At 58.0% G+C, this 26,271-nt stretch overlaps 1 pseudogene; it reads left to right on the top strand.

Annotated features, from left to right (window-relative positions):
• The first annotated feature begins 2,042 nt into the window (after positions 1 to 2,042).
• LOC139254075 (tubulin beta chain-like) lies at positions 2,043 to 18,891 on the top strand (annotated as a pseudogene).
• The last annotated feature ends 7,380 nt before the right edge of the window (positions 18,892 to 26,271 follow it).

Below are 26,271 nucleotides of genomic sequence, written 5' to 3'. Positions count from 1 at the left end.
GCTGAATGGGCCTCCTCCTGTTCCTGTGTAACAGACTCGAGGGGCTGAATGGGCCTCCTCCTGTTCCTGTGTAACAGGCTCGAGGGGCTGAATGGCCTCCTCCTGTTCCTGTGTAACAGAATCGAGGGGCTGAATGGGCCTCCTCCTGTTCCTGTGTAAAAGACTCGAGGGGCTGAATGGGCCTCCTGTTCCTGTGTAACAGACTCGAGGGGCTGAATGGGCCTCCTCCTGTTCCTGTGTAACAGGCTCGAGGGGCTGAATGGCCTCCTCCTGTTCCTGTGTAACAGAATCGAGGGGCTGAATGGGCCTCCTCCTGTTCCTGTGTAACAGACTCGAGGGACTGAATGGGCCTCCTCCTGTTCCTGTGTAACAGGCTCGAGAGGCTGAATGGGCCTCCTCCTGTTCCTGTGTAACAGGCTCGAGAGGCTGAATGGTCCTCCTCCTGTTCCTGTGTAACAGGCTCGAGGGGCCGAATGGGCCTCCTCCTGTTCCTGTGTAACAGGCTCGAGGGGCTGAATGGTCCTCCTCCTGTTCCTGTGTAACAGGCTCGAGGGGCTGAATGGGCCTCCTCCTGTTACTGTGTAACAGGCTCGAGGGGCCGAATGGGCCTCCTCCTGTTCCTGTGTTACAGGCTCGAGGGGCTGAATGGGCCTCCTCCTGTTCCTGTGTAACAGGTTCGAGGGACCAAATGGGCCTCCTCCTGTTCCTGTGTAACAGGCTCGAGGGGCTGAATGGGCCTCCTCCTGTTCCTGTGTAACAGGCTCGAGGGGCCGAATGGCCCTCCTCCTGTTCCTGTGTAACAGGCTCGAGGGGCTGAATGGTCCTCCTGTTCCTGTGTAACAGGCTCGAGGGGCTGAATGGGCCTCCTCCTGTCCCTGTGTAAAAGGCTCGAGGGGCTGAATGGGCCTCCTCCTGTTCCTGTGTAACAGACTCGAGGGGCTGAATGGTCCTCCTCCTGTTCCTGTGTAACAGGCTCGAAGTACTGAATGGTCCTCCTCCTATTCCTGTGTAACAGGCTCGAGGGGCTGAATGGGCCTCCTCCTGTTCCTGTGTAACAGGCTCGAGGTGCCGAATGGGCCTCCTGTTCCTGTGTAACAGGCTCGAGAGCATGAATGGGCCTCCTCCTGTTCCTGTGTAATAGACTCGAGGGGCTGAATGGGCCTCCTCCTGTTCCTGTGTAATAGACTCGAGGGACTGAATGAGCCTCCTCCTGTTCCTGTGTAAGAGACCCGAGGGGCTGAAAGGGCCTCCTCCTGTTCCTGTGTAATAGACTCGAGGGGCTGATTGGGCCTCCTCCTGTTCCTGTGTAATAGACTCGAGGGACTGAATGAGCCTCCTCCTGTTCCTGTGTAACTGACTCGAGGGGCTGATTGGGCCTCCTCCTGTTCCTGTGTAATAGACCCGAGGGGCTGAATGGGCCTCCTCCTGTTCCTGTGTAACAGGCTCGAGGGGCTGATTGGGCCTCCTCCTGTTCCTGTGTAATAGACCCGAGGGGCTGAATGGGCCTCCTCCTGTTCCTGTGTAACAGACTCGAGGGGCTGAAAGGGCCTCCTCCTGTTCCTGTGTAATAGACCCGAGGGACTGAATGGGCCTCCTGTTCCTGTGTAACAGACTCGAGGGGCTGAAAGGGCCTACTCCTGTTCCTGTGTAACAGACTCGAGGGGCTGAATGGGCCTCCTCCTGTTCCTGTGTAACAGGCTCGAGGGGCTGAATGGGCCTCCTCCTGTTCCTGTGTAATAGACCCGAGGGGCTGAATGGGCCTCCTCCTGTTCCTGTGTAACAGACTCGAGGGACTGAATGAGCCTCCTCCTGTTCCTGTGTAACAGACTCGAGGGACTGAATGAGCCTCCTCCTGTTCCTGTGTAACAGACTCGAGGGGCTGAAAGGGCCAACTCTTGTTCCAGGGGATCCAAGCCTCGATTCTGCGAACCCCCTTCTCCTGACTTGACCCTCCCCCCTCAAAGGGGGATCACCAAACCAGACGTGACCCTCTGCTTTCTCTTAACAGGGGGCAAGTACGTCCCGCGAGCTGTTCTGGTCGATCTGGAACCAGGCACCATGGACTCTGTGCGATCGGGCCCTTTCGGACAGATCTTTCGCCCGGACAACTTTGTCTTCGGTAAGTGCCCAAAGCGATCGAACGCAGACCTCTGGACTCGAACTCGACATCGTAACCAACAGTCTGATTTTATCTTGTCATGACACTGGTCGAAGGATAAATATACTGCCCCTCTGACAGTGCGGCACTCCCTCATTACTGCCCCTCCGACAGTGCGGCACTCCCTCAGTACTGCCACTCCAACAGTGCGGCACTCCCTCAGTACTGCCACTCCGACAGTGCTGCACTCCCTCAGTACCGCCCCTCCGACAGTGAGGCACTCCCTCAGTACTGTCCCTCCGACAGTGCGGCACTCCCTCAGTACTGCTCCTCCGACAGTGCGGTGCTCCCTCAGTACTGTCCCTCCTACAGTGCGGCACTCCCTCAGTACTGTCCCTCCGACAGTGCGGCACTCCCTCAGTACTGCCCCTCCGACAGTGCGGCTCTCCCTCAGTACTGTCCCTCCGACAGTGCGGCACTCCCTCAGTACTGTCCCTCCGACAGTGCGGCGCTCCCTCAGTACTGTCCCTCCGACAGTGCAGCACTCCCTCAGTACTGCCCCTCAGACAGTGCGGTGCTCCCTCAGTACTGTCCCTCCTACAGTGCGGCACTCGCTCAGTACTGTCCCTCCGACAGTGCGGCACTCCCTCAGTACTGCCCCTCCGACAGTGCGGCTCTCCCTCAGTACTGTCCCTCCGACAGTGCGGCACTCCCTCAGTACTGCCCCTCTGACAGTGCTGCACTCCCTCAGTTCTGCCCCTCCGACAGTGTGGTGCTCCCTCAGTACTGTCCCTCCGATAGTGCGGCACTCCCTCAGTACTGCCCCTCCGACAGTGCGGTGCTCCCTCAGCACTGTCCCTCCGACAGTGCGGCACTCCCTCAGTACTGCCCCTCCGACAGTGCGGTGCTCCCTCCGTACTGTCCCTCCGACAGTGCTGCCCTCCCTCAGTACTGCCCCTCCGACAGTGCGGCACTCCCTCAGTACTGCCCCTCCGACAGTGCGGCACTCCCTCAGTACTGCCCCTCTGACAGTGCTGCACTCCCTCAGTACTGCCCCTCCGACAGTGTGGCACTCCCTCAGTACTTTCCCACCGACAGTGCGGCACTCCCTCAGTACTGTCCCTCCGACAGTGCTGCACTCCCTCAGTACTGCCCCTCTGACAGTGCTGCACTCCCTCAGTACTGCCCCTCCGACAGTGCGGCGCTCCCTCAGTACTGCCCCTCCGACAGTGCGGCACTCCCTCAGTAATGCCCCTCCGACAGTGCGGTGCTCCCTCAGTACTGTCCCTCCGACAGTGCGGTGCTGCCTCAGTACTGTCCCTCCTACAGTGCGGCACTCCCTCAGTACTGTTCCTCCGACAGTGCGGCACTCCCTCAATACTGCCGCTCCGACAGTGCGGTGCTCCCTCAGTACTGTCCCTCCGACAGTGCGGCACTCCCTCAGTACTGCCCCTCCGACAGTGCGGTGCTCCCTCAGTACTGTCCCTCCGACAGTGCTGCACTCCCTCAGTACTGCCCCTCCGACAGTGCGGCACTCCCTCAGTACTGCCCCTCCGACAGTGCGGCACTCCCTCAGTACTGCCCCTCTGACAGTGCTGCACTCCCTCAGTACTGCCCTTCCGACAGTGCGGCACTCCCTCAGTACTGTCCCTCCGACAGTGCGGCACTCCCTCAGTACTGTCCCTCCGACAGTGCTGCACTCCCTCAGTCCTGTCCCTCCGACAGTGCTGCACTCCCTCAGTACTGCCCCTCCGACAGTGCGGTGCTCCCTCAGTACTGCCCCTCCGACAGTGCTGCACGCCCACAGTACTGCCCCTCCGACAGTCGCTCCCTCAGTACTGCCCCTCCGACAGTGCGGCACTCCCTCAGTACTGCCCCTCTGACAGTGCGGTGCTCCCTCAGTACTGCCCCTCCGACAGTGCGGCACTCCCTCAGTACTGCCCCTCCAACAGTGCGGCACTCCCTCAGTACTGTCCCTCCGACAGTACGGCACTCCCTCAGTACTGCACCTCCGACAGTGCGGCACTCCCTCATATTGCCCCTCCGACAGTGCGGCGCTCCCTCAGTACTGCCTCTCCGATAGCGCAGTGCCGTGCTCCCTCAGTACTGCCCCTCCGACAGTGCGGCGCTCCCTCAGTACTGCCCCTCCGACAGTGCAGCGCTCCCTCAGTACTGCCCCTCCGACAGTGCGGCGCTCCCTCAGTACAGCCCCTCCGACAGTGAGGCACTCCCTCAGTACTGCCCCTCCGACAGTGTGGCACTCCCTCAGTACTGCCCGTCCGAAAGTGCGGCACTCCCTCATTACTGCCCCTCCGACAGTGCGGCACTCCCTCAGTACTGCCCCTCTGACAGTGCAGCACTCCCTCAGTACTGCCCCTCCGACAGTGCGGCACTCCCTCAGTACTGCCCCTCCGATAGCGCAGTGCGGTGCTCCCTCAGTACTGCCCCTCCGACAGTGCGGCACTCCCTCAGTACTGCCCCTCTGACAGTGCGGCACTCCCTCAGTACTGCCCATCCGACAGTGCGGCACTCTCTCAGTACTGCCCCTCCGACAGTGCGGCACTCCCTCAGTACTGCCCCTCCGATAGCGGAGTGCGGTGCTCCCTCAGTACTGCCCCTCCGACAGTGCGGCACTCCCTCAGTACTGCCCCTCCGACAGTGCGGCACTCCCTCAGTACTGTCCCTCCGACAGAGCGGCACTCCCTCAGTACTGCCCCTCCGACAGTGCGGCTCTCCCTCAGTACTGCCCCTCCGACAGTGCGGCGCTCCCTCAGTACTGCACCTCCGATATCGCAGTGCGGTGCTCCCTCAGTACTGCCCCACCGACAGTGCGGCACTCCCTCAGTACTGCCCCTCTGACAGTGCGGCACTCCCTCAGTACTGCCCCTCCGACAGTACGGCACTCCCTCAGTACTGCCCCTCCGACAGTGCGGCACTCCCTCAGTACTGCCCCTCCGACAGTGCGGCACTCCCTCAGTACTGCCCCTCCGATAGCACAGTGCGGTGCTCCCTCAGTACTGCCCCTCCGACAGTGTGGCACTCCCTCAGTACTGCCCCTCCGACAGTGCGGCACTCCCTCAGTACTGCCCCTCCGACAGTGCGGCACTCCCTCAGTACTGCCCCTCTGACAGTGCAGCACTCCCTCAGTACTGCCCCTCTGACAGTACGGCTCTCCCTCAGTACTGCCCCTCCGACAGTGCGGCGCTCCCTCAGTACTGCCCCTCCGATAGCGCAGTGCGTTGCTCCCTCAGTACTGCCCCTCCGACAGTGCGGCACTCCCTCAGTACTGCCCCTCTGACAGTGCGGCACTCCCTCAGTACTGCCCCTCCGACAGTGCGGCACTCCCTCAGTACTGCCCCTCCGACTGTGTGGCACTCCCTCAGTACTGCCCCTCCGACAGCGCAGTGCGGTGCTCCCTCAGTACTGCCCCTCCGACAGTGCGGCACTCCCTCAGTACGGCTCCTCCGACAGTGCGGCACTCCCTCAGTACTGTCCCTCCGACAGTGCGGCACTCCCTCAGTACTGCCCCTCCGACAGTGCGGCTCTCCCTCTGTACTGCCCCTCCGAAAGTGCGGCGCTCCCTCAGTACTGCATCTCCGATAGCGCAGTGCGTGCTCCCTCAGTACTGCCCTTCCGACAGTGCGGCACTCCCTCAGTACTGCCCCTCTGACAGTGCGGCACTCCCTCAGTATTGCACCTCCGACAGTGCGGCACTCCCTCAGTACTGCCCCTCCGACAGTGCGGCACTCCCTCAGTACTGCCCCTCCGACAGTGCGGCACTCCCTCAGTACTGCCCCTCCGATAGCGCAGTGCGGTGCTCCCTCAGTACTGCCCCTCCGACAGTGCGGCACTCCCTCAGTACTGCCCCTCCGACAGTGCGGTGCTGCCTCAGTACTGTCCCTCCTACAGTGCGGCGCTCCCTCAGTACTGTTCCTCCGACAGTGCGGCACTCCCTCAATACTGCCGCTCCGACAGTGCGGTGCTCCCTCAGTACTGTCCCTCCGACAGTGCGGCACTCCCTCAGTACTGCCCCTCCGACAGTGCGGTGCTCCCTCAGTACTGTCCCTCCGACAGTGCTGCACTCCCTCAGTACTGCCCCTCCGACAGTGCGGCACTCCCTCAGTACTGCCCCTCCGACAGTGCGGCACTCCCTCAGTACTGCCCCTCTGACAGTGCTGCACTCCCTCAGTACTGCCCTTCCGACAGTGCGGCACTCCCTCAGTACTGTCCCTCCGACAGTGCGGCACTCCCTCAGTACTGTCCCTCCGACAGTGCTGCACTCCCTCAGTCCTGTCCCTCCGACAGTGCTGCACTCCCTCAGTACTGCCCCTCCGACAGTGCGGTGCTCCCTCAGTACTGCCCCTCCGACAGTGCTGCACGCCCACAGTACTGCCCCTCCGACAGTCGCTCCCTCAGTACTGCCCCTCCGACAGTGCGGCACTCCCTCAGTACTGCCCCTCTGACAGTGCGGTGCTCCCTCAGTACTGCCCCTCCGACAGTGCGGCACTCCCTCAGTACTGCCCCTCCAACAGTGCGGCACTCCCTCAGTACTGTCCCTCCGACAGTACGGCACTCCCTCAGTACTGCACCTCCGACAGTGCGGCACTCCCTCATATTGCCCCTCCGACAGTGCGGCGCTCCCTCAGTACTGCCTCTCCGATAGCGCAGTGCCGTGCTCCCTCAGTACTGCCCCTCCGACAGTGCGGCGCTCCCTCAGTACTGCCCCTCCGACAGTGCAGCGCTCCCTCAGTACTGCCCCTCCGACAGTGCGGCGCTCCCTCAGTACAGCCCCTCCGACAGTGAGGCACTCCCTCAGTACTGCCCCTCCGACAGTGTGGCACTCCCTCAGTACTGCCCCTCCGAAAGTGCGGCACTCCCTCATTACTGCCCCTCCGACAGTGCGGCACTCCCTCAGTACTGCCCCTCTGACAGTGCAGCACTCCCTCAGTACTGCCCCTCCGACAGTGCGGCACTCCCTCAGTACTGCCCCTCCGATAGCGCAGTGCGGTGCTCCCTCAGTACTGCCCCTCCGACAGTGCGGCACTCCCTCAGTACTGCCCCTCTGACAGTGCGGCACTCCCTCAGTACTGCCCATCCGACAGTGCGGCACTCTCTCAGTACTGCCCCTCCGACAGTGCGGCACTCCCTCAGTACTGCCCCTCCGATAGCGGAGTGCGGTGCTCCCTCAGTACTGCCCCTCCGACAGTGCGGCACTCCCTCAGTACTGCCCCTCCGACAGTGCGGCACTCCCTCAGTACTGTCCCTCCGACAGAGCGGCACTCCCTCAGTACTGCCCCTCCGACAGTGCGGCTCTCCCTCAGTACTGCCCCTCCGACAGTGCGGCGCTCCCTCAGTACTGCACCTCCGATATCGCAGTGCGGTGCTCCCTCAGTACTGCCCCACCGACAGTGCGGCACTCCCTCAGTACTGCCCCTCTGACAGTGCGGCACTCCCTCAGTACTGCCCCTCCGACAGTACGGCACTCCCTCAGTACTGCCCCTCCGACAGTGCGGCACTCCCTCAGTACTGCCCCTCCGACAGTGCGGCACTCCCTCAGTACTGCCTCTCCGATAGCACAGTGCGGTGCTCCCTCAGTACTGCCCCTCCGACAGTGTGGCACTCCCTCAGTACTGCCCCTCCGACAGTGCGGCACTCCCTCAGTACTGCCCCTCCGACAGTGCGGCACTCCCTCAGTACTGCCCCTCTGACAGTGCAGCACTCCCTCAGTACTGCCCCTCTGACAGTACGGCTCTCCCTCAGTACTGCCCCTCCGACAGTGCGGCGCTCCCTCAGTACTGCCCCTCCGATAGCGCAGTGCGTTGCTCCCTCAGTACTGCCCCTCCGACAGTGCGGCACTCCCTCAGTACTGCCCCTCTGACAGTGCGGCACTCCCTCAGTACTGCCCCTCCGACAGTGCGGCACTCCCTCAGTACTGCCCCTCCGACTGTGTGGCACTCCCTCAGTACTGCCCCTCCGATAGCGCAGTGCGGTGCTCCCTCAGTACTGCCCCTCCGACAGTGCGGCACTCCCTCAGTACTGCTCCTCCGACAGTGCGGCACTCCCTCAGTACTGTCCCTCCGACAGTGCGGCACTCCCTCAGTACTGCCCCTCCGACAGTGCGGCTCTCCCTCTGTACTGCCCCTCCGAAAGTGCGGCGCTCCCTCAGTACTGCATCTCCGATAGCGCAGTGCGGTGCTCCCTCAGTACTGCCCTTCCGACAGTGCGGCACTCCCTCAGTACTGCCCCTCTGACAGTGCGGCACTCCCTCAGTATTGCACCTCCGACAGTACGGCACTCCCTCAGTACTGCCCCTCCGACAGTGCGACGCTCCCTCAGTACTGCCCCTCTGACAGTGCGGCACTCCCTCAGTACTGCCCCTCCGACAGTGCGGCACTCCCTCAGTACTGCCCCTCCGACAGTGCGGCACTCCCTCAGTACTGCCCCTCCGATAGCGCAGTGCGGTGCTCCCTCAGTACTGCCCCTCCGACAGTGCGGCACTCCCTCAGTACTGCCCCTCCGACAGTGCGGCACTCCCTCAGTACTGTCCCACCGACAGTGCGGCACTCCCTCAGTACTGCCCCTCCGACAGTGCGGCTCTTCCTCAGTACTGCCCCTCCGAAAGTGCGCCTCTCCCTCAGTACTGCCCCTCCGACAGTGCGGCGCTCCCTCAGTACAGCCCCTCCGACAGTGAGGCACTCCCTCAGTACTACCCCTCCGACAGTACGGCACTCCCTCAGTACTGCCCCTCCGACAGTGCGGCACTCCCTCAGTACTGCCCCTCTGACAGTGCGGCACTCCCTCAGTACTGCCCCTCCAACAGTACGGCACTCCCTCAGTACTGCCCCTCCGACAGTGCGACGCTCCCTCAGTACTGCCCCTCTGACAGTGCGGCACTCCCTCAGTACTGCCCCTCCGACAGTGCGGCACTCCCTCAGTACTGCCCCTCCGACAGTGCGGCACTCCCTCAGTACTGCCCCTCCGACAGTGCGGCGCTCCCTCAGTACTGCCCCTCCGACAGTGCGGCAGTCCCTCAGTACTGCCCCTCCGACAGTGCGGCACTCCCTCAGTACTGCCCCTCCGACAGTGCGGCACTCCCTCAGTACTGCCCCTCCGACAGTACCGCGCTCCCTCAGTACTGTCCCTCCGACAGTGCGGCACTCGCTCAGTAGTGTCCCTCCGACAGTGCGGCACTCCCTCAGTACTGCCCCTCCGACAGTACCGCGCTCCCTCAGTACTGCCCCTCCGACAGTGCAGCACTCCCTCAGTACTGTCCCTCTGACAGTGCGGCACTCCCTCAGTACTGTCCCTCCGACAGTGCGGCACTCCCTCAGTACTGCCCCTCCGACAGTGCGGCACTCCCTCAGTACTGCCCCTCCGAAAGTGCGGCACTCCCTCAGTACTGCCCCTCCGACAGTGCGCACTCCCTCAGTACTGTCCCTCCGACAGTGCGGCACTCCCTCAGTACTGCCCCTCCGACAGTGCGGCACTCCCTCAGTACTGCACCTCCGACAGTGCGGCACTCCCTCAGTACTGCCCCTCCAACAGTCCCTGGGCCCCACGCTCTGGAACTCCCTCCATAACCCTCTCGACCTCTCCCTCCTCCTTTAAGACGCTCCGTAAAACCCAGCTCTTTTAACAAGCTTTTGGTCAGCTGCCCGAATTTCTCCTGATGTGGCTCGGGTTCAAATTGAGTTTTATTTGTGCTCCAGGGACGTTACTGCATAAAACGGGGCTATAAACATGAAAATGTAGTTGTTGTTGGCATGACCGGGATTTGGTGCTGATATCTGTATCTCTGTCTCTCTCTCCCTCCGTCACTCTCTCTGCCTCTCTCTCTCCCTCCCTCCATCTCTCTGTCTCTCTCTCTCTTCTCTGTCTGTCTCTCTCTCTCTCTGTCTATCTGTCTCTCTCTCTCTCTGTCTCCCTCACTCTCTCTCTCTCTCTCTCTCTGTCTCTCTCACTCTGCCTCTCTCTCACTCTCTCTCTCTGTCTGTCTCTCTCGCGCTCTGTCTCTCTGTCTGTCTCTCTCTCTGTCTGTCTCTCTCTCTGTCTCCCTCACTCTCTCTCTCTCTGTCTGTCTCTCTCTCTCTGTCTCCCTCACTCTCTCTATCTCTCTCTCTGCCTCTCTCACTCTGCCTCTCTCTCACTCTCTCTCTCTGTCTGTCTCTCTGTCTCTCACTCTGTCTCTCTCTCTCTGTCTGTCTCTCTCTCTCTGTCTCCCTCATTCTCTCTCTCTCTCTCTCTCTCACTGTCTCTCTCACTCTGACTCTCTCTCACTCTCTCTCTCTGTCTGTCTCACTCTGTCTCTCTCTCTCCCTCAATCTCTCTCTGTCTCCCTCACTCTCTCTGTCTCTCTCTCTCTCTGTCTCTCTCTCTGTCACCCTCCCTCTCTCTCTGTCTCTCTCAATTTCTGTCTCACTCCCTCTCTCTCTCTCTCCCTCCCTCCCTCTCTCTGTCTCTCTCTCTCTCTGTCTCTCTCACTCTCTCTGTCTCTCTCTCTCTCCCTTCTTCTCTCCCTCCCTCCCTCTCACTATCTCTCTCACTGTCCCTCGCCCTCTCTCTCTCTCTCACTCTCCCTCCCTCTCACTCTCTCACACTCTCCCTCTCTCTCACTCTCCCTCCCTCTCTCTCTCTCTCTCACTGTCCCTCGCCCTCTCTCTCTCACTCACTCTCCCTCCCTCTCACTCTCTCACACTCTCCCTCTCTCTCACTCTCCCTCCCTCTCTCTTTCTCTCTCACTGTCCCTCTCCCCCCTCTCTCTCACTCTCTCTCCCTCCCTCCCTTCCTCTCACTCTCCCTCTCTCTCAATCTCCCTCCCTCTCTCTCTCTCTCACTCTCTCTCGCTGTCCCTCTCCCTCCCTCTCTCTCTCACTCTCTCTCCCTCCCTCCCTTCCTCTCACTCTCTCTCTCTCTCACTGTCCCTTTCTCTGTCTCACCCTCCCTCCCTCTCACTCTCCCTCTCTCTCACTCTCCCTCCCATTCTCTCTCTCTCTCACTCTCTCTCTCGCTGTCCCTCTCCCTCCCTCTCTCTCACTCTCTCTCCCTCCCTCCCTTCCTCTCACTCTCTCTCTCTCTCACTGTCCCTTTCTCTGTCTCACTCTCCCTCCCTCTCACTCTCCCTCTCTCTCACTCTCCCTCCCTCTCCCTCTTTCCCTCTCTCTCTCGCTCGCTCTCCCTCCCTCCCTTCCTCTCCCTCTCTCTCTCACTGTCCCTCTCTCTGTCTCACTCTCCCTCCCTCTCGCTCTCTCTCTCTCACACTGTCCCTTTATCTGTCTCACTCTCCCTCCCTCTCACTCTCCCTCCCTCTCCCTCCCTCTCTCTCTCTCTGTCCCTCTCCCTCTCTCTCTCTCTCACTGTCTCTCTCTCTTTGTCTCACTCTCCCTCCCTCTCCCCTCCCTCTCTCTCACTCTCTCTCTCTCGTTTCCTCCCTCCCTCTCACTCTCTCTCTCTCTCACTGTCCCTCTCTCTCTCTCTCTCTCACTCTCTCTCACTCTCCCTCCCTCTCCCTCTCTCTCTCTCTCTCTCACTCTCTCTCACTGTCCCTCTCCCTCCATCTCTCTCTCACTGTCCCTCTCTCTCTCTCTCACTCTCCCTCCCTCTCACGCTCTCTCTCTCTCTCTCTCTCACTGTCCCTCTCTCTCTCTCTCTCTCACTCTCCCTCCCTCTCACGCTCTCTCTCTCTCTCACTGTCCCTCTCCCTCCATCTCTCTCTCACTGTCCCCCTCTCTCTCACTCTCCCTCCCTCTCACGCTCTCTCTCTCTCTCACTGTCCCGCTCCCTCCATCTCTCTCTCACTGTCCCTCCCTCTCTCTCTCACTGTCCCTCTCTCTGTCTCACTCTCCCTCCCTCTCACGCTCTCTCTCTCTCACTGTCCCTCTCTCTGTCTCACTCTCCCCCCCTCTCTCTCACTTCTCTCCCTCCCTCCCTCCGTCTCACTCTCTCTCTCACTGTCTCTCTCTCTGTCTGACTCTCCCTCTCTCTCACTCTCCCTCACTCTCCCTCCCTCTCACTCCCTCTCTCTCTCACTCTCTCTCTCTCTCACTGTCCCTCTCTCTGTCTCACTCTCCCTCCCTCTCGCTCTCTCTCTCTCTCACTGTCCCTTTCTCTGTCTCACTCTCCCTCCCTCTCACTCTCCCTCCCTCTCCCTCTCTCTCTCTCTCTTTCTCACTGTCCCTCCCTCTCTCTCTCACTGTCCCTCTCTCTGTCTCACTCTCCCTCCCTCTCACTCTCACTCCATCTCCCTCTCTCTCACTCTCTCTCTCTCTCACTGCCCCTCTCTCTCTCTCTCTCTCTCACTGTCCCGATCCCTCCCTCTCTCTCTCACTGTCCCTCTCTCTCTCTGTCTCACTCTCCCTCCCTCTCACTCTCCCTCCCTCTCCCTCCCTCTCTCTCTCTCTCTCTCTCACTGTCCCTCCCTCTCTCTCTCACTGTCCCTCTCTCTGTCTCACTCTCCCTCCCTCTCACTCTCCCTCCATCTCCCGCTCTCTCTCACTCTCTCTCTCTCTCTCACTGTCCCTCTCTCTCTCTCTCTCTCTCTCTCACTGTCCCTCTCCCTCCCTCTCTCTCTCACTGTCCCTCTCTGTCTCTCTCTCTCACTCTCCCTCCCTCTCACGCTCTCTCTCTCTCTCACTCTCCCTCCCTCTCGCACTCCCTCTCTCTCTCTCTCTCACTCTCCCTCCCTCCCTCTCCCTTCCTCTCTCTCTCACTGTCCCTCTCTCACTCTCCCTCCCTCTCTCTCTCTCTCTCACTGTCCCTCTCACTCTCCCTCCCTATCCCTCCCTCTCTCTCTCTCACTGTCCCTCTCCCTCCCTCTCTCTCTCACTGTCCGCTCTCACTCTCCCTCTCTCTCTCTCTCTCGCTCTCTCTCACTGTCCCTCTCACTCTCCCTCCCTCTCCTTCCCTCTCTCTCTCTCTCTCACTGTCCCTCTCCCTCCCTCTCTCTCTCTCACTGTCCCTCTCACTCTCCCTCCCACTCCCTCCCCCTCTCTCTCTCTCACTGTCCCTCTCACTCTCCCTCCCTCTCCCTCCCTCTCTCTCTCTCTCTCTATCTCACTGTCCCTCTCCCTCCCTCTCTCTCTCACTGTCCCTCTCTCTCTCTCTCTCTCCACTCTCCCTCCCTCTCTCTCTCTCTCTCTCTCACTGTCCCTCTCCCTCCCTCTCTCTCTCACTGTCCCTCTCTCTCTCTCTCTCACTCTCCCTCCCTCTCACGCTCTCTCTCTCTCTCACTGTCCCTCTCCCTCCCTCTCTCTCTCACTGTCCCTCTCTCTCTGTGTCTCACTCTCCCTCCCTCTCACGTTCTCTCTCTCTCTCTCTCTCCGTCACCCTCCCTCTTTCTCTCACTGTCCCTCTCACTTTCCCTCCCTCTCCCTCCCTCTCTCTCTCTCTCTCACTGTCCCTCTCACTCTCCCTCCCTCTCCCTCCCTCTCTCTCTCTCTCTCTATCTCACTGTCCCTCTCCCTCCCTCTCTCTCTCACTGTCCCTCTCTCTCTCTCTCTCTCACTCTCCCTCCCTCTCTCTCTCTCTCTCTCACTGTCCCTCTCCCTCCCTCTCTCTCTCACTGTCCCTCTCTCTCTCTCTCTCACTCTCCCTCCCTCTCACGCTCTCTCTCTCTCTCACTGTCCCTCTCCCTCCCTCTCTCTCTCACTGTCCCTCTCTCTCTCTGTCTCACTCTCCCTCCCTCTCACGTTCTCTCTCTCTCTCTCTCTCCGTCTCCCTCCCTCTTTCTCTCACTGTCCCTCTCACTCTCCCTCCCTCTCCCTCCCTCTCTCTCTCTCTCTCACTGTCCCTCTCACTCTCCCTCCCTCTCCCTCCCTCTCTCTCTCTCTCTCTATCTCACTGTCCCTCTCCCTCCCTCTCTCTCTCACTGTCCCCCTCTCTCTCTCTCTCTCACTCTCCCTCCCTCTCTCTCTCTCTCTCTCTCTCACTGTCCCTCTCCCTCCCTCTCTCTCTCACTGTCCCTCTCTCTCTCTCTCTCACTCTCCCTCCCTCTCACGCTCTCTCTCTCTCTCACTGTCCCTCTCCCTCCCTCTCTCTCTCACTGTCCATCTCTCTCTCTGTCTCACTCTCCCTCCCTCGCACGCTCTCTCTCTCTCTCTCTCTCTCTCCGTCTCCCTCCCTCTCTCTCTCACTGTCCCTCTCACTCTCCCTCCCTCTCCCTCCCTCTCTCTCTCTCTCTCACTGTCCCTCTCACTCTCCCTCCCTCTCCCTCCCTCTCTCTCTCTCTCTATCTCTATCTCACTGTCCCTCTCCCTTCCTCTCTCTTCACTGTCCCTCTCTCTCTCTCTCTCTCACTCTCCCTCCCTCTCTCTCTCTCTCTCTCTCTCACTGTCCCTCTCCCTCCCTCTCTCTCTCACTGTCCCACTCTCTCTCTCTCTCACTCTCCCTCCCTCTCACGCTCTCTCTCTCTCTCACTGTCCCTCTCCCTCCCTCTCTCTCTCAATGTCCCTCTCTCTCTCTGTGTCACTCTCCCTACCTCTCACGCTCTCTCTCTCTCTCTCTCACTGTCCCTCTCTCTCTCTCTCTCTCACACTGTCCCTCTCCCTCCCTCTCTCTCTCACTGTCCCTCTCTCTCTCTGTGTCACTCTCCCTCCCTCTCACGCTCTCTCTCCGTCTCCCTGTCACAGGTCAGAGCGGCGCGGGCAACAACTGGGCCAAGGGCCACTACACCGAGGGGGCCGAGCTGGTCGACTCGGTGCTGGACGTAGTGCGTAAGGAGGCCGAGAGTTGCGACTGTCTCCAGGGCTTCCAGCTGACCCACTCGCTGGGCGGGGGCACGGGCTCTGGCATGGGCACCCTGCTGATTAGCAAGATCCGCGAGGAGTACCCCGACCGCATCATGAACACCTTCAGCGTGGTGCCCTCGCCCAAGGTCTCCGACACGGTGGTGGAGCCGTACAACGCCACCCTGTCGGTGCACCAGCTGGTGGAGAACACGGACGAGACCTTCTGCATCGACAACGAGGCCCTGTACGACATCTGCTTCCGCACCCTGAAGCTCACCACCCCCACCTACGGCGACCTCAACCACCTGGTGTCGGCCACCATGAGCGGGGTGACCACCTGCCTGCGTTTCCCCGGCCAGCTCAACGCTGACTGCGCAAGTTGGCCGTCAACATGGTGCCCTTCCCCCGGCTGCACTTCTTCATGCCCGGCTTTGCCCCCCTCACCAGCCGGGGCAGCCAGCAGTACCGCGCCCTCACCGTGCCCGAGCTGACCCAGCAGATGTTCGACGCCAAGAACATGATGGCGGCCTGCGACCCGCGTCACGGGCGCTACCTGACGGTGGCCGCCATCTTCCGCGGCCGCATGTCCATGAAGGAGGTGGATGAGCAGATGCTCAACGTGCAGAACAAGAACAGGTCAGGGCGCGCGACGGGCTCTCGGGGGGTTGGCAGGGGGGGGCCCCGGGGGTCAGGGGGTCAGGGGTCAGGGGTGGGGGCGAGGTATTAGCTCGCCGGTTATTGAGGGCCAGTCCGTCGTCCAACACAACACACAAAAACCAGCAAGGCGGGTTATTATCTCAACGGCGACAGGTTCGGAAAAGGGGGGCGGGGGGGAAAGGTACAACGAGACCCGGGGGGTGTCATGGTACGTCGGTCATTGAAGGTTGGCAAGCAGATACAACAGGCGGTAATTAAGGCGATTGAAGGTTGACACGCAGATACAACAGGCGGTGATTAAGGTGATTGAAGGTTGGCACGCAGATACAACAGGCGGTGATTAAGGTGATTGAAGGTTGGCACGCAGATACAACAGGCGGTGATTAAGGTGATTGAAGGTTGGCACGCAGATACAACAGGCGGTGATTAAGGCGATTGAAGTTTGACACGCAGATACAACAGGCGGTGATTAAGGTGATTGAAGGTTGACACGCAGATACAACAGGCGGTGATTAAGGCGATTGAAGCTTGACACGCAGATACAACAGGCGGTGATGAAGGCGATTGGTGGTTAGCACGCAGGTCTGTTTACATTGTACATTAATGATTTAGACGGGGGGATTAAATGTCGTATCTCCAAATTTGCGGATGACACTAAGTTGGGTGGCAGTGTGAGCTGCGAGGAGGATGCTATGAGGCTGCAGAGTGACTTGGATAGGTTAGGTGAGTGGGCAAATGCATGGCAGATGAAGTATAATGTGGATAAATGTGAGGTTATTCACTTTGGTGGTAAAAACAGAGAGACAGACTATTATCTGAATGGTGACAGATTAGTAAAACGGGAGGTGCAACGAGACCTGGGGGTCATGGTACATCAGTCATTGAAAGTTGACATGCAGGTACAGCAGGCGGTGAAGGCAAATGGCATGTTAGCCTTCATAGCGAGGGGATTTGAGTACAAGGGCAGGGAGGTCTTACTGCAGTTGTACAGGGTCTTGGTGAGGCCTCACCTGGAGTATTGTGTTCAGTTTTGGTCTCCTAATCTGAGGAAGGACATTCTTGCTATTGAGGGAGTGCAGCGAAGGTTCATCAGACTGATTCCCGGGATGGTGGGACTGACCTATCAAGAAAGACTGGATCAACTGGGCTTGTATTCACTGGAGTTCAGAAGAATGAGAGGGGACCTCATAGAAACGTTTAAAATTCTGACGGGACTGGACAGGTTAGATGCAGGAAGAATGTTCCCGATGTTGGGGAAGTCCAGAACCAGGCACACAGTCTAAGGATAAGGGGTAAGCCATTTAGGACCGAGATGAGGAGAAACTTCTTCACCCAGAGAGTGGTGAACCTGTGGAATTCTCTACCACAGGAAGTTGTTGAGGCCAATTCACTAAATATATTCAAAAGGGAGTGAGATGAAGTCCTTACTACTCAGGGGATCAAGTGGTATGGCGAGAAAGCAGGAAGGGGGTACTGAAGTTTCATGTTCAGCCATGAACTTATTGAATAGTGAAGCAGGCTAGAAGGGCCAAATGGCCTGCTCCTGCACCTATTTTCTATGTTTCTAGGTACAGCAGGCGGTGAAGAAGGCAAATGGCATGTTGTCCTTCATAGCGAGGGGATTTGAGTATAGGAGCAGGGAGGTCTTACTGCAGTTGTACAGGGCCTTGGTGAGGCCACACCTGGAATATTGTGTTCAGTTTTGGTCTCCTAATCTGAGGAAGGACAATCTTGCTATTGAGGGAGTGCAGCGAAGGTTCACCAGAATGATTCCCGGGATGGCGGGATTGACATATGAGGAGAGACTGGATCGACTGGGCCTGTATTCACTGGAGTTTAGAAGGATGAGAGGGGATCTGATCGGAACATGTAAAATTCTGACGGGACTGGACAGGTTAGATGCAGGAAGAATGTTCCCGATGTTGGGGAAGTCCAGAACCAGGGATAAAAGTTCCCGGGGTTGGGGGTAATATATTAGCGTGAATAGAGGATTGGTAACGAACAGAGAGTGGGGATAAATGGTTCATTCTCGGGTTGCAACCAGTAACTAGTGGGGTGCGGCAGGGATCAGTGGTGGGACCCCAGCTATTTACAATCTATAGTGACGTCTTGGATTAAGGGACTGAGTGTAACGTAGCCAAGTTTGCTGACGATACAAAGATGGGAGGAAAAGCAATGTGTGAGGAGGTCACAGAAAACCTGCAGAAGGACAGAGACAGGCTCAGTGAGTGGGCAAAGGTTTGTCAGATGGAGTATAATGTGGGAAAGTATGAGGTCATGCACTTTGGCACAAAAAAAATCAAAGAGCAAGTTATTATTTAAATGGAGAAAGATTACAAAGTGCCGCAGTACAGCGGGACCTGGGGGTTACTTGTACATGAAACACAAAAGGTTAGTCTGCAGGTACAGCAAGTGATCAGGAAGGCCAATGGTATCTTGGCCTTTATTGCAAAGGGGATGGAGTATAAAAGCAGGGAAGTCTTGCTCCAGTTATACAAGTTATTGGTGAGGCCACACCTGGAGTACTGCGTGCAGTTTTGGTTTCCGTATTTACGAAACGACGTGCTTTGCTTTGGAGGCAGTTCAGAGAAGGTTCACTCAGTTGATTCCGGAGATGAGGGGGTTGACTTATGAGGAAAGGTTGAGGAGGTTGGGGCCTCTACTCATTGGAATTCAGAAGAATGAGAGGTGATCTTATGTAAACGTATCAGATTATGAGGGGGGCTCGACAAGGTGGGTGCAGAGAGGATGTTCCCACTGATGGGGGAGACTAGAACTAGGGGGCATGGTCTTAGAATAAGGGGCCGCTCATTTAAAACTGAGATGAGGAGGAATTTCTTCTCTCAGAGGGTTGTAAATCTGTGGAACTCGCTGCGTCAGAGAGCTGTGGGAGCCGGGACATTGAATATATTTAAGGCAGAGATAGACAGTTTCTTAACCGATAAGGGGATGAGGGGACGGGCAGGGAAGTGGAGCTGTGTCCATGATCGGATCAGCCATGGTCGTATTAAATGGCGGAGCAGGCTCGAGGGGCCGAACGGCCCACTCCTGCTCCTGTTTCTGATGTGCTTGTGCTCTTGCGATTTCAGCAGCTACTTCGTCGAGTGGATTCCCAACAACGTCAAGACGGCCGTCTGCGATATTCCGCCCCGCGGGCTGAAGATGTCCGCCACTTTCATCGGCAACAGCACGGCCATCCAGGAGCTGTTCCGCCGCATCTCGGAGCAGTTCACCGCCATGTTCCGACGCAAGGCCTTCCTGCACTGGTACACGGGCGAGGGGATGGATGAGATGGAGTTCACCGAGGCCGAGAGCAACATGAACGACCTGGTGTCCGAGTACCAGCAGTACCAGGACGCCACGGCCGAGGAGGAGGGCGAGTTCGAGGAGGAGGAGGGCGATGAGGCCGCCTGAACCCTCCCTCCGGGGGGGGGGGCGGGGGAGGTGTGGGGTGGGAGCGGGGGATCAACCTTCGCCAAAATGTGTCTTTTTCTCTCGTGATTTTTTTTTTCGCTCCCTCACAAAATTGGTGCCCCACCCTAGGGGCTGACTCAATCAAAAATGGCCGCTCCCCCGTGTGGCAGCGGGGGGGGGAAGGGGGATGGTGGGGCGGGCTTTGGCGGGGATCATACTCTGGCAAACTTCAACACAACATGTTCGTCTCTCGCTGTTTCAGTTCTTTCTTTTTTTTTATCTCTCCCTCACAAAATTGGTGCCCCATTTAAGGGGCTGGCTCGATCCAAAATGGATGCTCCCCAGAGGAGCAGGGGGTGGGGCGGGGGGGGGGCTGTGGGAAATCATCCTGATACAACCTTCAACACAATGAGTCTGTCTCTCGCTGTTTCATTTCTTTTCTTTTTTTTTCTCTCCCTCACAAAATAGGTGCCCCATTTAAGAGACTGGTTCAATCCAAAATGGCCGCTCCCCAGAATGCGGGCGGTGGGGGTGGGGGGAGCATAGCGCACGGGGGGGGAGGGGGGGTGAACATCCTGAGGCGAACTTCAACACGATGTGTCCAGTTCTCGCTATTTTTTTTCTTTCTTTTTTTTTAATGTCTCCCTCACAAAATTGGTGCCCCACCCAAGGGGCTGGCTCGATCCAAAATGGCTGCTCCTCAGAGGGTGGGTTAGGGGATTGGTGGGCGGGGAGGGGGCAGGTGGTGGGGGAGGGATCATCCTGAGGCAAACTTCAACACGACGTGTCGGTCCGCCGCCGTTTCTGTTCTTATTTCTTTTCCCACCCTCACAAAATTGGTGCCCCACCCAAGGGGCTGTGCCCTCATCAAGGAGCCCAGGAACCTCGCTCTTGAATATACTCAAAGACTGAGCCTCCACGGGTCTCTGAGGCAGAGAATTCCAAAGAGGCACCACCCTCCGAGTGAAGAAATACCTCCTCATCCCCGTCCTAAATTATCCTGAGACGGTGTGACCCCCCCCCCTGGTTCTAAACTCCCCCAGGGAAACACGCTCCCGGCATTTACCCTGTCAAGCCCCCTCAGAATTGTGTGTGTTTCAATGAGATCCCCTCTCATTCTTCTAAACTCCAGAGAATATATTCCTAGCCTGTTCCTCGTGGGACAAAACCCCCCTCCATCCCGGCCGTGCGATCGCAGAGCTGTTGCGTGTTGAGTGGCTCGGCCAGTCACGTGATGTTCGCAGGGCTCCATAAAACCCCAGCCAGTTGGTTCGAGGTCATGCACGATGAGTCACGCCGTTGTGAGCCGAGTACGGGGCGGGGGGGTGAACTGCTCGCGTTTGGTGTCACTGTTAAACCTTGGTCAATAAACAAACTGGTTCTGAAAGCGACGTGTCTCTGTGAATTCTTCAGCACGACCAACAAAATGGAGCGTCGCCATCGTCGTACAGTCCCTCGCAATCGAGGAAGACTTGCTTCCCCTCTTAAAATGAGTCCTGAGGTGGCTGGGCGGTCCAGTACGAGAGACACGGCCCCTGTCGCAGGCGGGACCAGAGAGTCGTCGAGGGAAAGGGAAGGGTGGGACTGCTTTTGCCGCACGCTCCTTCCGCAATTGGCGACAAGAGTCGAGGGGCTCAGCCACGCCCCCTCCCGGATGCACTTCCTCCACTAGAGGGCAGACTGGTCTTTGGGCCAGGGACTCCCAGGTGTGGGTGGGGGATGTTGCACTGTATTAGGGAGGAGTGTGTCCCTGCTAACGTTCCCTCTGCCCCGCCTTTTGGCTCGTTTTGCACGTGAAGGAGTTCCGAGTAGAGAGCTCGCTTTGGGTAGTCTCGTGTCTGGGCAGGGGGGGGGACGTGCGGACAATGTGGCCCTGCCCAGCGGAGCTGGTCGAGTGTGGGTCAGTGCTTCGATGCTGGGGATGTTGGGCCTGGTCGAGGACGCTAACGTTGGTGCGTCTGTCCTCCCGGGGGATTTGCAGGATCTTGCGGAGACATCGTTGGTGATATTTCTCCAGCGACTCGATGTGTCTACTGTACATGGTCCATGTCTTTGGGTCATACAGGAGGGCGGGTATTACTACAGTCCTGTAGACCATGAGCTGGGGGTGAGGTACCTACTGTACACGGTCCGTGTCTCTGGGCCATATAGGAGGGCGAGTATTACTACAGTCCTGTAGACCATGAGCTGGGGGTGAGATACCTACTGAACATGGTGCATGTGTCTGGTCCACACAGGACGGTGGGTATTACTACAGTCGTGTCGACCATGAGCTGGGGGTGAGGTACCTACTGTACATGGTCCATGTCTCTGGGCCATACAGGAGGGTGGGTATCACTACAGTGCTGTAGACCATGAGCTGGGGGTGAGGTACCTACTGTACACGGTCCATGTCTCTGGGCCATACAGGAGGGTGGGTATTACTACAGTCCTGCAGACCATGAGCTGGGGGTGAGATACCTACTGTAAACGGTCCATGTCTCTGGGCCATACAGGAGGGTGGGTATCACTACAGTCCTGTAGACCATGAGCTGGGGTGAGATACCTACTGTACACGGTCCGTGTCTCTGGGCCATACAGGAGGGTGGTTATTACTAAAGTCCTGTAGACCATGAGCTGGGGGTGAGATACCTACTGTACACGGTCCGTGTCTCTGGGCCATACAGGAGGGTGGGTATCACTGCAGTCCTGTAGACCATGAGCTGGGGATGAGATACCTACTGTACATGGTCCGTGTCTCTGGGCCATACAGGAGGGTGGGTATCACTACAGCCCTGTAGACCATGAACTGGGGGTGAGGTACCTACTGTACATGGTCCATGTGTCTGGTCCATAAAGGAGGGTGGGTATCACCACAGCCCTGTAGGCCATTAGCTGGGGGTGAGGTACCTACTGTACATGGTCCATGTCTCTGGGCCACACAGGAGGGTGGGTATCACTACAGCCGTGTAGACCATGAGCTGGGGGTGAGATACCTACTGTACACGGTCCATGTCTCTGAGCCATACAGGGGGGTGGGTATCACTACAGCCCTGTAGACCATGAGCTGGGGGTGAGGTACCTACTGTACATGGTCCATGACTCTGGGCCATACAGGAGGGTGGGTATCACCACAGCCCTGTAGACCATGAGCTGGGGGTGAGATACCTACTGTACATGGTCCCTGTCTCTGGGTCATACAGGAGGGCGGGTATTACTACAGCCCTGTAGACCATGAGCTGGGGGTGAGATACCTACTGTACATGGTCCATGTCTCTGGTCCATACAGGAGGGTGGGTATCACCACAGCACTGTAGACCATGAGCTGGGGGTGAGGTTACCTACTGTACATGGTCCGTGTCTCTGGGCCATACTGGAGGGCGGGTATCACTACAGCCCTGTAGACCATGAGCTGGGGGTGAGGTACCTACTGTACATGGTCCATGTCTCTGGGCCATACAGGAGGGCGGGTATCACTACAGCCCTGTAGACCATGAGCTGGGGGTGAGATACCTACTGTACATGTCCCATGTATCTGAGCTGTACAGGAGGGCGGGTATTACTACAGCCCTGTAGACCATGAGCTGGGGGTGAGATACCTACTGTACATGTTCCATGTCTCTGGGCCATACAGGAGGGTGGGTATCACTACAGTCCTGTAGACCATGAGCTGGGGGTGAGATACCTACTCTACACGGTCCGTGTCTCTGGGCCATACAGGAGGGTGGGTATTACTACAGTACTGCAGACCATGAGCTGGGGGTGAGATACCTACTGTACACGGTCCGTGTCTCTGGGCCATATAGGAGGGTGGGTATCACTCCAGCCCTGGAGACCATGAACTGGGGGTGAGGTACCTACTGTACATGGTCCATGTGTCAGGGCCATACAGGAGGGTGGGTATCACCACAGCCCTGTAGGCCATGAGCTGGGGGTGAGGTGTCTACTGTACACGGTCCATGTCTCTGGGCCATACATCAGGGTGGGTATCACTACAGCCCTTTAGACCATGAGCTGGGGGTGACGTACCTACTGTACATGGTCCATGTCTCTGGGCCATACAGGAGGGTGGGTATCACCACAGCCCTGTAGACCATGAGCTGGGGGTGAGATACCTACTGTACACGGTCCATGTCTCTGAGCCATACAGGAGGGTGGGTATCACTACAGCCCTGTAGACCATGAGCTGGAGGTGACGTACCTAATGTACATGGTCCATGTCTCTGGGCCATACAGGAGGGTGGGTATCACCACAGCCCTGTAGACCATGAGCTGGGGGTGAGATACCTACTGTACATGGTCCCTGTCTCTGGGTCATACAGGAGGGCGGGTATTACTACAGCCCTGTAGACCATGAGCTGGGGGTGAGATACCTAATGTACATGGTCCATGTCTCTGGGCCATACAGGAGGGTGGGTATCACCACAGCACTGTAGACCATGAGCTGGGGGTGAGGTTACCTACTGTACATGGTCCGTGTCTCTGGGCCATACAGGAGGGCGGGTATCACTACAGCCCTGTAGACCATGAGCTGGGGGTGAGGTACCTACTGTACATGGTCCATGTCTCTGGGCCATACAGGAGGGCGGGTATCACTGCAGCCCTGTAGACCATGAGCTGGGGGTGAGATACCTACTGTACATGTTCCATGTATCTGAGCTGTACAGGAGGGCGGGTATTACTGCAGCCCTGTAGACCATGAGCTGGGGGTGAGATACCTACTGTACATGTTCCATGTCTCTGGGCCATACAGGAGGGTGGGTATCACTACAGTCCTGTAGACCATGAGCTGGGGGTGAGATACCTACTGTACACGGTCCGTGTCTCTGGGCCATACAGGAGGGTGGGTATTACTACAGTACTGCAGACCATGAGCTGGGGGTGAGATACCTACTGTACACGGTCCGTGTCTCTGGGCCATACAGGAGGGTGGGTATCACTCCAGCCCTGGAGACCATGAACTGGGGGTGAGGTACCTACTGTACATGGTCCATGTGTCAGGGCCATACAGGAGGGTGGGTATCACCACAGCCCTGTAGGCCATGAGCTGGGGGTGAGGTGTCTACTGTACACGGTCCATGTCTCTGGGCCATACAGGAGGGTGGGTATCACTACAGCCCTGTAGACCATGAGCTGGGGGTGACGTACCTACTGTACATGGTCCATGTCACTGGGCTATACAGGAGGGTGGGTATCACCACAGCCCTGTAGACCATGAGCTGGGGGTGAGATACCTACTGTACACGGTCCATGTCTCTGAGCCATACAGGAGGGTGGATATCACTACAGCCCTGTAGACTATGAGCTGGGGGTGACGTACCTACTGTACATGGTCCATGTCTCTGGGCCATACAGGAGGGTGGGTATCACCACAGCCCTGTAGACCATGAGCTGGGGGTGAGAAACCTACTGTACATGGTCCCTGTCTCTGGGTCATACAGGAGTGCGGGTATTTCTACAGCCCTGTAGACCATGAGCTGGGGGTGAGATACCTACTGTACATGGTCCATGTCTCTGGGCCATACAGGAGGGTGGGTCTCACCACAGCACTGTAGACCATGAGCTGGGGGTGAGGTTACCTACTGTACACGGTCCATGTCTCTGGGCCATACAGGAGGGTGGGTATCACAGCAGCCCTGTAGACCATGAGCTGGGGGTGAGATACCTACTGTACATGGTCCGTGTCTCTGGGCCATACAGGAGGGCGGGTGTCACTACAGCCCTGTAGACCAAGAGCTGGGGGTGAGGTACCTACTGACATGGTCCATGTCTCTGGGCCATATAGGAGGGTGGGTATCACCACAGCCTTGTAGACCATGAGCTGGGGGTGAGATACCTACTGTACATGGTCCGTGTCTCTGGGCCATACAGGAGGGCGGGTATCACTACAGCCCTGTAGACCATGAGCTGGGGGTGAGATACCTACTGTACATGGTCCATGTCTCTGGGCCATACAGGAGGGTGAGTATCACCACAGCCCTGTAGACCATGAGCTGGGGGTGAGATACCTACTGTACATGGTCCGTGTCTCTGGGCCATACAGGAGGGCGGGTATCACTACAGCCCTGTAGACTATGAGCTGGGGGTGAGGTACCTACTGTACATGGTCCATGTCTCTGGGCCATACAGGAGGGCGGGAATCTCTACAGCCCTGTAGACCATGAGCTGGGGGTGAGATACCTGCTTTACATGGTCCGTGTCTCTGGGCCATACAGGAGGATGGGTATCACTACAGCCCTGTAGACCATGAGCTGGGGGTGAGATACCTACTGTACATAGTCCGTGTCTCTGGGCCACACAGGAGGGTGGGTATCACTACAGCCCTGTAGACCATGAGCTGGGGGTGAGATACCTACTGTACATGGTCCGTGTCTCTGGGCCATACAGGAGGGCGGGTATCACTACAGCCCTGCAGACTATGAGCTGGGGGTGAGGTACCTACTGTACATGGTCCATGTCTCTGGGCCATACAGGAGGGCGGGAATCTCTACAGCCCTGTAGACCATGAGCTGGGGGTGAGATACCTACTTTACATGGTCCGTGTCTCTGGGCCATACAGGAGGATGGGTATCACTACAGCCCTGTAGACCATGAGCTGGGGGTGAGATACCTACTGTACATAGTCCGTGTCTCTGGGCCACACAGGAGGGTGGGTATCACTACAGCCCTGCAGACCATGAGCTGGGGGTGAGATACCTACTGTACATGGTCCATGTCTCTGGGCCATACAGGAGTGCGGGTATCACTACTGCCCTGTAGACCATGAGCTGGGGGTGAGGTATCTACTCTACATGGTCCGTGTCTCTGGGCCATACAGGAGGGTGGGTATCACTACAGCCCTGTAGACCATGAGCTGGGGGTGAGGTACCTACTGTACAAGGTCCATGTCTCTGGGCCATACAGGAAGGTGGGTATCACTACAGCCCTGTAGACCATGAGCTCGGGGTGAGATACCTACTGTGCATGGTCCATGTCTCTGGGCCATACAGGAGGGTGGGTATTACTACAGCCCTGTAGACCATGAGCTGGGGGTGAGATACCTACTGTACACGGTCCATGTCTCTGGGCCATACAGGAGGATGGGTATTACTACAGGCCTGTAGACCATGAGCTGGGGGTGAGATATCTACTGTACACGGTCCATGTCTCTGGGCAATACAGGAGGGCGGGTATCACTACAGCCCTGTAGACCATGAGCTCGGTTGTGGGTTTGAGGTGCCTGGTCTTCGAACACTCTGTTCCGCAGGCGCCTGAAGGCTGCACTGTCGCACTGGAGGCGGTGTTGGTCCTCGTCGCCAATGTCTGCTCCTTGTTGATAAGAGGCTCCCGAGGTGTGGGAAATGGCCCGCGTTATCCCGAGACCTCCACCGCCTGGAAGGACAAGGTCAGAAGGCGCACGGG

Source organism: Pristiophorus japonicus, unplaced genomic scaffold (assembly GCF_044704955.1).
Source record: "Pristiophorus japonicus isolate sPriJap1 unplaced genomic scaffold, sPriJap1.hap1 HAP1_SCAFFOLD_531, whole genome shotgun sequence".
NCBI classification, from domain to species: Eukaryota; Metazoa; Chordata; class Chondrichthyes; family Pristiophoridae; genus Pristiophorus; species Pristiophorus japonicus.
This window is presented reverse-complemented; position numbering and strand designations above follow the sequence as displayed.